An 11,141-nucleotide genomic window follows, 5' to 3' on the forward strand; every position below is an offset into this window, starting at 1 on the left:
TTCCAACTTTTTTTTTCTGTCTTTTATTTATTTGTTTTTAGGACAGGAATTGAACTCACCACGCTTGCCAGGGAGGCTCTGTGCTGCAGAGCCACATCCCCAGCTCAGTCTTGCATTCTATTAAACTCCTCAGATTCAGCTCCTTTGCCTTCTGTGGTCAGTGAACCCTTATTGGAAGTGGCACAACAATACTCTCCACTTTGGTCAGAACTGATAGATAAATAGCCCTCAGCCCTCGGCACCTGGCATCTCAAAAATACAGAAGCAAAGTAATATATCAATAAACTCATCAATGAAATCCTGATAATTATGTTGCTTTATGGCCTGCAAAATATTTCAGAAATAAATAAGAGGGTTCAAAGTCTCATGATTTGTCTCTTTAGATGGCTATTACAAAACACATATTATGGTCAGGTAAGCACTGTCCTCTTCCTATATATGTAGATTAGAATTTTTTAAATTTATCAGTGAACAGTTTTATTATGAGAGTAGTATTATTGTCAAAAAATGTAAATAGGTAAGAATTTGAAAAAAAGAAGCTTTTCTTATCAAATGCAGGTTGTGTTAACAGTTTGATGAATTTTCTGTTAATTTTCTGAGAATCATAATCACCCATTGTATACTTTTGATTATTAGTTTTCTTTTTCAATCAACATATAACAAATACAACATAGAAGTAAGATATTACATAATATTACATATTCTTTTCAAATAATTGCCCCTGTGCCATCAAGTTGCCAACAATGACACACATAACCTTTTTTCTGCAGCTGGAAATCTAAGCATTATTCAATAATTTGTTCCAACAAAATGGATATTTATATTCTTGCATTTTAAGTTAGTTTCTCTTCATTCGTTTCTTCACCCATCTAGTCATTAAATTGAAAATACCAGGATTTGAAACAATGAATTTATGTACCTAAAGTAATATATTAAAGATCAAATTTCATTTGTATTTGTATGATCTTCAAAATTTGAAAAGTATTTGTCTAATCACAAACACCAACATTGGTCTAAGAGTTAAGAAACCTAATGTCCACAGTAGCTATTAGTAGCTAGGCAGCATGGACATAGGGGCCATAAATGTGCTCATCTCTGAAATGGGAATAAGGTAGCTCACAGTGACAGTATTGCTGACTAAGAGAATCAATGCGTGAGCAAGTGTTATCAGGAAGGTGAATGTAATTAAACTTGCTAGGTAAAGACTTTGTCCAAAAGACAGATAATCTTCATTCTTATGGGGCTGTGCTAAACATTGCCAGAGGAATACAGTTTAAAAAGTTAATTCTGTCTGAATAGGTGCTAGATTAATAATAATAAATGATAATTTTAGATTGTTAGAGTAGGATAATTATTGTAATTGTATGTTTTGCCATCTGGATGACAGTCCTGAGTATTTGAACAAGCTTTCAATTAATTTCCAGGAAGTGCCAAGAAAATTGTTCTTGGAATATTAAATTACTTTTTCTTCTATCATAGTGATTTCCCTTTGCTTTCCTTTTTAATTTTAGATTTTAAAAGGCCTGTGTCTCGGGCTAGGGATTTAGCTCAGTGGCTCAAGCACTTGCCTGGTAAGTGTAAGGTCATGAGTTAAATCCTCAGTACCAAAATTCCCCAATATCAAAAAACAAACAAGAAAACCCATACCTCTGGTAGAGTGAACACAGCAACAATGACAGTAAAAATAACACCTTGGGGATGAATATGGCTCTGCCACTCAGGTCAAAAAGAGTTTGACTTTTTAGAGTTTCAGTTTCTTTGTGTGTCAAAATAGAAATGACATCCACTACATGGTATTGTAGTGAGGATTCAGTATGACAATCTACATAAAATTCTTGGCACACTGCATGATTTGTAGAAGTCTTATGCAAATTACCTCTTATCAATGACAAAAACGCCATTTTGAAGATGGCACAGATATTTGAAATGCCATAATGATGTTATCCTTACCAACCCCTACAAGTTGCAGATCATTCACTCCATTTTATAGAGGAGAAAAGAGAAACTCAGCAGGTTAAGTAAAGGTCTCAATGTCACTCACGGTCAAGTGTCTTCACACAGGAATCAGTTGATTCCAAGTTTCCTGACTTTCCTCATTGAACTCTGGTATTCCCCAGTATAATGCACTCATGTTACAGATCTTCCTGAGAACACTTACAAAAAAACTGCATGAAATAGATAAAAAATAATAATAATGTACAATAACATCATGCCAGATTCCTAAGAGGTAATACTTAATTTTCCAAACTACCAAGAAGATTTAGTGTTGCTCTTCCCATTTGCAAAGCAGACATTTTTCTATGCAAAATGATTTCATATTGAGAAGTCTTTTGCTCCATCCCTGTCTCCTTTCTACACATGGTTAAAGGAAGTCAAGAGTGAGGGTCACAGGTGAAGGATGTAGTCCTGGAATGCAAACATGCATTTTTCTCTTCGTCTTGCTTTCCATCAGGCCTGATAGGCAGCATTCACTGGTAGCATCTGGAAAAAAGCAGCAATCAACTTGTGAGATGTGGACAATAAATATATTTCAAGATGCTTGCAAAAGCTTTTCTATAAGAATAGACCTAAGTTGGAAATGCAAAGCTGAAACCTCCCTGCACACTGGGGAGGGGAAGATGGCAGCATTGGATCATCGTCTCTCTCTTGATATTGAGTGATTTGCAATCTGAAAGTGAAGTTGGCCTGGAAAGAGAGAGAGAGATAACAAGGGAAAAAATATTCAATTTGAAGTTGCCTTCAAGGAAAAATGTCACCCAGAAAATGATTTTATCAGGTTTGAAATGCAAATGCAATAAAATCCCTGACATATTTGGATTGGTAAAATAATATATTTCAGGATTGGATGAAAAGAGGATTTCAGTGCAGAGGAAGTTGTATGGCTGGCTATAGTTAGGAAATAAAAGCCAGCATCTCAGGAAACAAAGAAAATCACTGACCCTGTGTTATCACTATGTTGAGATAAGATAGTGAGACTTTGCCAAACCTTTCCTTTTGTAGGATACTCAGGCTTAGTTAAACTCCCCCCTATAAGACAGTCAGAATTATACAATCTTTCCTGTATGTTCACTTTGTATCCTGGGGAGACAGGTGCAAAGGAAGACCTCAGAGCATCACGGTCTGCTTGTATTTTTAATCCTCCTGCAGTAGACTGTGTGTAGGTGTTGATTACCTTACATTGCTGTTTCCTGTTGACTTGTCACCTGAGTGGTGGGCTTGTGTGGTCTTATATTTTAACTAACCCTGCTAAGCATCTCCTAACCCATAAAACTGGATGCATCAGAAATGAAACCTCTCCCCATAGAAGCCAGTAAGATTCCAGTGTTGATATTTCGAACAGAGGGTCAGCTGAGGCTTAAGAGATATGAAGATAAATACAGCTTCCAAGAAGTAAAAGGAAGCAATATACAGAAGTGGAGGAGCATGAGATTCAGTGCAGACATCCGAAGGAGCCCCACATTATGGTGTGGACAGCCTTCCCTAATAAGGGCTTTCCAGTGCCAGGTTGTAGGTTTGGGACCTGGCTGAATCGACACCTTTAAGCATACCCAGTGGTCTCCATAAGTTTGTCTAAGTCAGCTCACATGAGAAAGAGCTTGACTGATGCAAAGCTATCACATCAACCCCCAGCAATGCCCTAGGAGGAGTGGTGCCTAGATGCATTTTGGTGAATAAACACTGCAAAGCATTGTGATATTTATTGATGATCCTGGGTTTCCCTATTGATTACTTCACTTTTTAATCTTAGTATTCCCTGGGTCTCAATAAGGCTCAACTAGTTATGGCTACCTAGTCTTATTTCTTTGTTGATTCTCCTACAGATAATTTTTGCCTGATCATCCTACAGTCTCTCTTAGATGACTGTTTGTCACTTTGGGACACGGGCTTTACTGTCCAATGCATGTGAAATGACTTCAATTACTCCTTCCTTCTACTTAACAATGTGAGTGGATTTTTTTTTCTTATTACAGGCTCCCATTTAAAACCTGTGTAGACCCAGAGGCGAGTACTTTGTTGTTACTGCTCCTAAAGAGTTAGCGATGTAACTTCTTGATTGGAAATAATCAGCTAGCTGTTAACCTCCATGGAGCAACAGTTTCCTGACCCAACCTGGCAAGCACTGGCATCAGAAGCCACCTCTTTTTGTAACCTGCCTTTGAAACTGGGCCTCATGCCACTCTAAGCTCAAGAAAACGGCTAATTTCTCAAGCACATATGGAAGCACGTGGGAGCTGTGCCAAGGTTCTCCGAACATGAGCTGTGTGGTAATATCAATAGAGCACATCATAACTACAAACAAACCAAAATAAAATATTCTTAGCATACTAGCAAAGTAGTAGTGAAGTGACAGGAATAAGGAAGATGAGGTATTTTGTGTTAGGTGTCCTAAAAACTGGGATTGTACACTTAGTTCTGCATAGTATTCTTCAAGAGAGAAGCTGAAAAACTGAAATTGTTCAGCAGATAAGAAGAGTGAGAAGAACCGAAAATCTCCTCTGTTACCACCAAGAAAAAGATAATTTAAGGGCATGAGATTTCTTTTTTTAAAAAAGAGGCTTTTAAGAATATAATTGTCTTCTTTAATATGACAACCTCAGATTATTGAAGGGGAGATAAAATGAAACTCCATGCTGGCTACTAAGACCCATGAATAGAAATTGAGGGAGACAAGATTGGGAACAATATCTCAATGATGTTCAAGAATTAAGAAGACGTATTTCCAAAATCTTAGTAATTATTGTACCACCTTAGCTGCAAAGTTTTACTTCTTAAGGAATTTACAACATGCACTAATATACAGTTTCCTAATCTCAAATAACATAGTCTCCCAACGCTGGACTTCTTGTATCAGCTATCAAATTTATTTAAATGAGATTTATTATTAGATATCAGTAAATACATATTTAATACACTTTAAATCATTAACATAAGTGGGAAACAAATGTCATCCGTGATAAATAGAGGTAAAGAGTAAAATTAAATAGGATGAAATGAAACACTGCTATGAAGCTGCCACTGTCTTCCACTGTGTGCCTGAGATCTCAGATTGAGAGTTTATCCCTCTTGTCCAAAAGGAAGATTGGGAACTTCCGGTGTCATGGCTACTTGTCCAGGGCACACGTTGGAAATAACATCAGTTGGTTAGCATGCCTACTGGAGCTTATGTCAGCTGTAGGCCGCATGGGAAGGACTTGGGACACCGGAAAGCCGCGTGGTCCAGTTCTGAGAAGTCTCCACGCTGACCTCCACAGTAGTGGCACTGTTCTGCACTCCCACTAACAGTGCAGAGGGCTCCTTGTTCACCACAGCCCCTTGAGCATTTGTTGTTGCTGGATTTCTTGATAACAGTCATTGTTTCTGGGGTGAGGTACAATCTCTGTGTTGTTTTAATTTGCAGTTCTTAAAGAATGTATGATGTTCCCCACTTTTGTTCTGGCTGTTTTTCCTACTGCTTGCTGCTTTGAAGTGTTTTCCCAGTGCCACACCACCCTGCCTTGGAGCCAGCTGATTATGAACTGAAACCTCCACAAACTAGACAGAAGGGGGAGAGAACATGACGGACAGAAAGCAGCAGCTATGGAGGCTCTCTGAAAGACCCAGCTTAGAATCCAAGAAGGGTTCAGAGTGAAGAATCCTAAGCAAGAGGAGATATGCCCTGCTGACCCAAGAATGAACTGGGCTGAGAGAAACCAACTGGGAATGCAGTCCTGGTGCTATAACAGGGACAGATAAAGCCTCAGTGTGGAAGCTGGAGCCCTCGCCATTGGAAGCCGCGATTGGGTTTCCTGCCGCCACTGCAGCATCTGAATTGGCTCGGCAGGGAGAGAGATGCGCGAAAGCTCTGAGAACAGGAATCGGTGAATGGAGTTGAGAGCAGGACGGGTGGGGAGCCGTGCATTGACCTGCGGTGAGTGAGAGAAACTGGGACTCTTCCATGGTCTAGGAGGCTCCAACAGAGGACATTCTGGGATCAGGCAGACTTGCCGAAACAGGGTGCTGTAGTAACTTCAGTCACATATCCCCCTCTCAAGCGGGATTGATAAGCAGTGCCTAGCCTATGTGACACTGATGGCTGAGACCCAATAAGCTAGCACAAACCAGGTCCCAGAGCCTGAAGGTGCACCCTAGCGGTGAAGCCTTTTGGTAGGTTGACCTGGAGGGGCGGGCCTGAAAAGACTGCCTGGTCCATAAGTCCCTGGTGTGCTGCAGTGGGCAGGAACACCTAGCCAGCACAATTCAGACTGTGGCCGACAGGGACGGAAGCTGGGCCTCCTATATACGCTTGCATATAAAAGGAACAAAGAATACGGGAAGAGGGAGCAACAAGAAAGGCTCCTCGGCTCCCAATCCTGAGAAAAAGAAGGGAGAATTGTTTGATGGCGGAAACTGAGAAAGCATAGAATATGTGAAACAGGTTCAAAGCGATTACCAGGAAATAAAAACTCTATTGAAAACTGGCATAACAGCTTGAAAGAAACTAAGGATAGATTATCTAAACTGGAGGGCAGATTTGTAATATGAGAGCATAAAAATGAAAAACTTTTTAAAAATAACAAAGAAACAAACAGCAATAATACAAAAACTAGAAGACAATAAGAGGACCTATAACTTAAGAATTAAGAACATAAAAGAAGAAGTAGGGACCCAAACAAATGAACTACAAAAGCTACTCACAGAAATAATCCAGGAGAATTTTCCTAATTTAGCAAAAGGTAAAGATACTCAGATGTATGAAGCATACAGGACCCCAGCCACCTACAACCCAAACAGAGCTACACCCAGGCATATAATAATCAAAATACCAGAAATCCAATATAAGAACAGAATATTAAAAGCCGTCAGAGACAAGAAACAGATCACTTACAAGGGAACATCCATCAGAATTACAGCACAAACCATCAAATCATGAAGAGCGTGGGGGGAAATAATTCAAGCTTTTAAAGATAATAACCTCCAGCCAAGATTGATATATCCTGCACAACTATCCCTGGGAATTGATGGAAAAACAAGGAGCTTCCATGATAAAGAGGAACTAGGGGAATATGCAACCACCAATTCAACTCTACAGAGAATACTGCAGGATATTCTAAAAAAGAAAAATACGAAGAATCCAGAAATAGTGGCAGAGAGGCCACAATGAATGGAGCAGAAAACCAAATGAAGAAGACAAACTGACAACTAATGACAGAAAAAGAGCTCAACAGAAATGAGGCAGAGAAGATTGGATGATAGGAACAGCTATTTTGGAGAAAACTACATCATAATAGGTAATGCTAATTTAGTATCATCTTGTTTTGAAGTCTCATCAAGCTTTTGTTCTCCTGTCTCCATTGGTCTTAACATGTTGTATCTTATTGGATTTTATTATATGTGGTAGTATAAACAAAAACTTTTATAGACAAGGGGATTATAAAGAAACCATTGTTCATTTTCTGTTAGTTGATTCTAAATACCCTGTAATACTGTCATTCTCTTAAATGGTTTTACATTGTTTTGATATATTTGATGCTACAGTATACCAAGTTATGCTCAAAGATTTCAAGGAAAAGAGACAATATGGTAACTACTTTTATGTTGCGATTATTTTGTGGTGAAACATTATTTTGCTTAAATGGTTATGTTTTGATCTTCGTTGTTTCATTGCTATGCCCTCTTTTATCTGAATCTCCATTTTATTATTTACTTTTTTATTTTTATCCTTTTAAATAAGGGAAACATAAATTAAAAATAGCAGGATATATTATAGTAACCCACTTTGATTTTCTATTAACTTGATTTGAAGCCCTGTATTGCTCTCACCATCTTGTTTTGACTGATGTTCCTCTATTCTGTTTTGCTTGATAGTACCAGGTTTGAAAGTTTAGGCAACAGCTGTGAAGATAGTGGGATTCATTATGACGCCCATTCTGGTTGACTATTATCTACTTTTGAAGACCTGTAATGTCTCAAATGTTTTGGTTTTGTTGGTTTCGTTCTTTACTGTTTTGTTCAATTTTATTATAACTGATGGATATAGGCAATTCTATTAGAGATAGTAGGAGGCATTATGGTAACCAATGTTGATCACCTTGTATTATGCTTTTACATTATCTATTATGTCCACCCTTTTGATTTGACTGACTCTGTTCTGTTATGTCACATTTGGTTTTACTCTCTTCCAAAAAAAGTAATAAGAACTGTGGGAGCAATAAAACCCAAAATGTGTAATAGTGATTGTATAAAAGAGAGGAAAAGAAAGTGCTCTAAATGATATAACTACATGTATATTTAAGTGTATAAGATAGACAATGATATTACTGAGTTTTGTTGGATCACTGAACAGAACTGTTTGCAGCTCACTGTTTGAATGTCTACTTTATAAGCTTTAATTTTGTAACTTGAACAAATATTTTTAAGATGACAATATGTAATCCATTAACTAGTGATTTCCTACTGTTTATTTTTTTCTGAAATTTTGTATAACTTGTACCCTTTTTCTGCTTTTTTTTTCTTTTTCTCCTTAAATAAAATTTTAAAAAAAAGAAGATTGGAAAGTTCTAGAGTCCTTGATATCAGGAAGGGTTGAGACCTCCTCTTGATGCCTAAAGATTGGAAGGAGAGTTAAAAAGAGATAAATTTCATTCTTTGAGAACTAATCTCAAAGAATGGTTTACCATTTTATAATGGCTCACCAACACCATGTAAAATCTTCAGATGTGCATCCTACACCAAATAGAATGGCCAGAGCCCACTTAGGATGCAATGATGTTTCTAGAGAGACCACAGTCGGCAGGGATATTGTAAAAAAAAATTAGCTGGCTTCCAGGTAACTGGATCCCAACTATCTCCAGGACAGAGATGGTTCTAATGTGTTGGCACTGTACTTTGGGACCTAGACTTGCCTCTACTCTGTCCTCTAATTGAGCTTCCTGTCCACTATATGCTCATTATGCACCACAATTAAAGCTCCTTGTTTTCTGAGGCAAATCGAGAATGGCCCTTTGTGATGTGGTGGCTGGCAGCATGCACATCTGGCTGGAAGGCCCTCACAGCAGCTCCTCATTCCTCATTGTCACTGTGAATCTCATAAAACTTGCCCTATTTTATTTTCTGAGCCATGCAGTAATGATTTCCTGCTGATCAAATGGGAGCTTGTACCACTGTGTGCCAGATACAGTGGGAAGGAGGAGCCCTGTGTGCTATACCAGAGAGGCAGGTGTCACTGAGAAGGGATCGCTGCCCTTCCCACTCCTCCTACACAAAACAAGGCTGGACTAGGTCCAGGTGACTCTCTCATAGAAAAGATGGAGGCCACATGTGACATGGAGGGAATAGTGTGGACCCCAGAGCCAGTGGTGGCTGAGCTCTGCTGTCAGCCTTCCCGTATATTGTTCTGTATATTTAGGTGATTCCTTGATGCAATCTCTTAAACATCCCTCCTTTTTGTGTGATGCTGGGGAATAATCGCAAGGTCTTCACACTGAGCTATGGTCCCATCCCTTGTTCTTACTTTTTATTTCGAGACAGAGTCTTACTAAAAAGCTGAGTTACCCAAGCTGGGCTCAAATTTGCACTCCTCTAGTCTCAGCCTCCCAGAGTGTGAGGATTGTAAGCATGCGTCATCACACTGAGCTAGCCCCAATTTCTTTATGAACAAAAAATAAAATAACAGCTCAGAAAACCCTTTATAGGTAATAATTGAGATAACTGAAAATAAATGTATATAAAATTTTTATTCAGTTCCTTTCCTTTCACAATATACAGGTGCCACATGGCACAGCTGGGTGTGGTCAAGAATAAATCATAATCTTACTTCATGGTCAATGCACCTGTGTATTGTCATTGCCTAGGAAGAGGTGGATGAGAATTATGGGAAGGTGTTTTGGGAAGATTTCAGAATAACTAAAATTGGAGAAAAAATCAGAGAGTCTATAAATGGCTGCAGCACACATTTATTCATTTATTTAGCAAGTATTTATATTAGGCAACTACTGTATGGCAGATCTGGTGCTAAACCGAGAAGACTCATTGGCAAAAAAAAAGATGAATGCCACCTTTTCTTATAGAAACCTCAATCTACTTGAATGGAGGAGCCTCAGGCTGGTTTAGTAGAAAAACATGGCAATGAGTATTAGGAAGAAATGTGACAAATGCAGTGGAATTCTATTATGGGGAGGTTAAACAAAATCATGTGATTGAGGAAATAATTTTAGGACTGGGGTTTAACCTAACTCTTAGGTCACAAATTAAGTCAACTAAGAAATAGTAATTGGTGAGAGTGGAAAAGTTCTCATTATTGAAGGAGTAAGAAAAAGTTTGGCAGATCTAGGAGGCTCTCAAAGAATAAAGAAATATTAATTTGCTAATTAAATACATCTACTTAATATCATCTACTTAATATCACTACCTCATAAAACAGAGGACATTCCATAATGCAAAATAAAGAGACATGAGCAGATAAATATTAGTCACATACAGTGAATAAATTTACTATTACGAAACAAACAAATTTTGCTTTGCTTGTACTTAAAAATGTATTGCTGACCACAGAGGTTCCCAAGAGACATAAGTAAGAGTCAAATCTTTCTTGTTAAGTGGAGCTTTCAGTCACCAATCAATAACTTGTTTTGTAGGTTGAGCATGGCGGTGCATACCTGTAGTCCCAGCACTCGGGAGGCTGAGGCAGGGTAGTTCAAGGCCAGCCTGGGCTACAGAGTGGACCTTGTCTCAAAAAAAACAAAAAACAAAAAACTTGCTTTCTGCCATCATTCTGATGCAGAGGTTGGAGGAATAAGAAAGACCTGCACTTTTCTCACTCATTCAGCAGTGTTTGTTGAACTCTTACTGTGTGCCCAGCATTCCACACGCTTGCAGGAGCACAAAGCAGAGACAATGTTAGATCCAATGGATCTCAGAGTTGAGGGAGGGATGCTAATCTGGTATTTGTATTCACATAAAATCATGCACCACAGTGCCAGGAAAGGGAATACACGGAGGCTACACAGACCCTTAAGGGATTTGATGCATTCCGTAAGAACAAAGGCAGGGCAATAGAAGAAGAGACTTCTTTTGCCCAGAAAATCGGTAGGCGTTGCCCGCTTTCTCCTGGTTGTCTAAACTTGTGCCTCCCTGGTTCACATTTGATTTTCAGACAGGAGAAA

This window comes from Cavia porcellus, unplaced genomic scaffold (assembly GCF_034190915.1).
Source record: "Cavia porcellus strain 051 isolate PalLab524CR breed Dunkin Hartley unplaced genomic scaffold, mCavPor4.1 scaffold_16, whole genome shotgun sequence".
Lineage (NCBI taxonomy): Eukaryota > Metazoa > Chordata > Mammalia > Rodentia > Caviidae > Cavia > Cavia porcellus.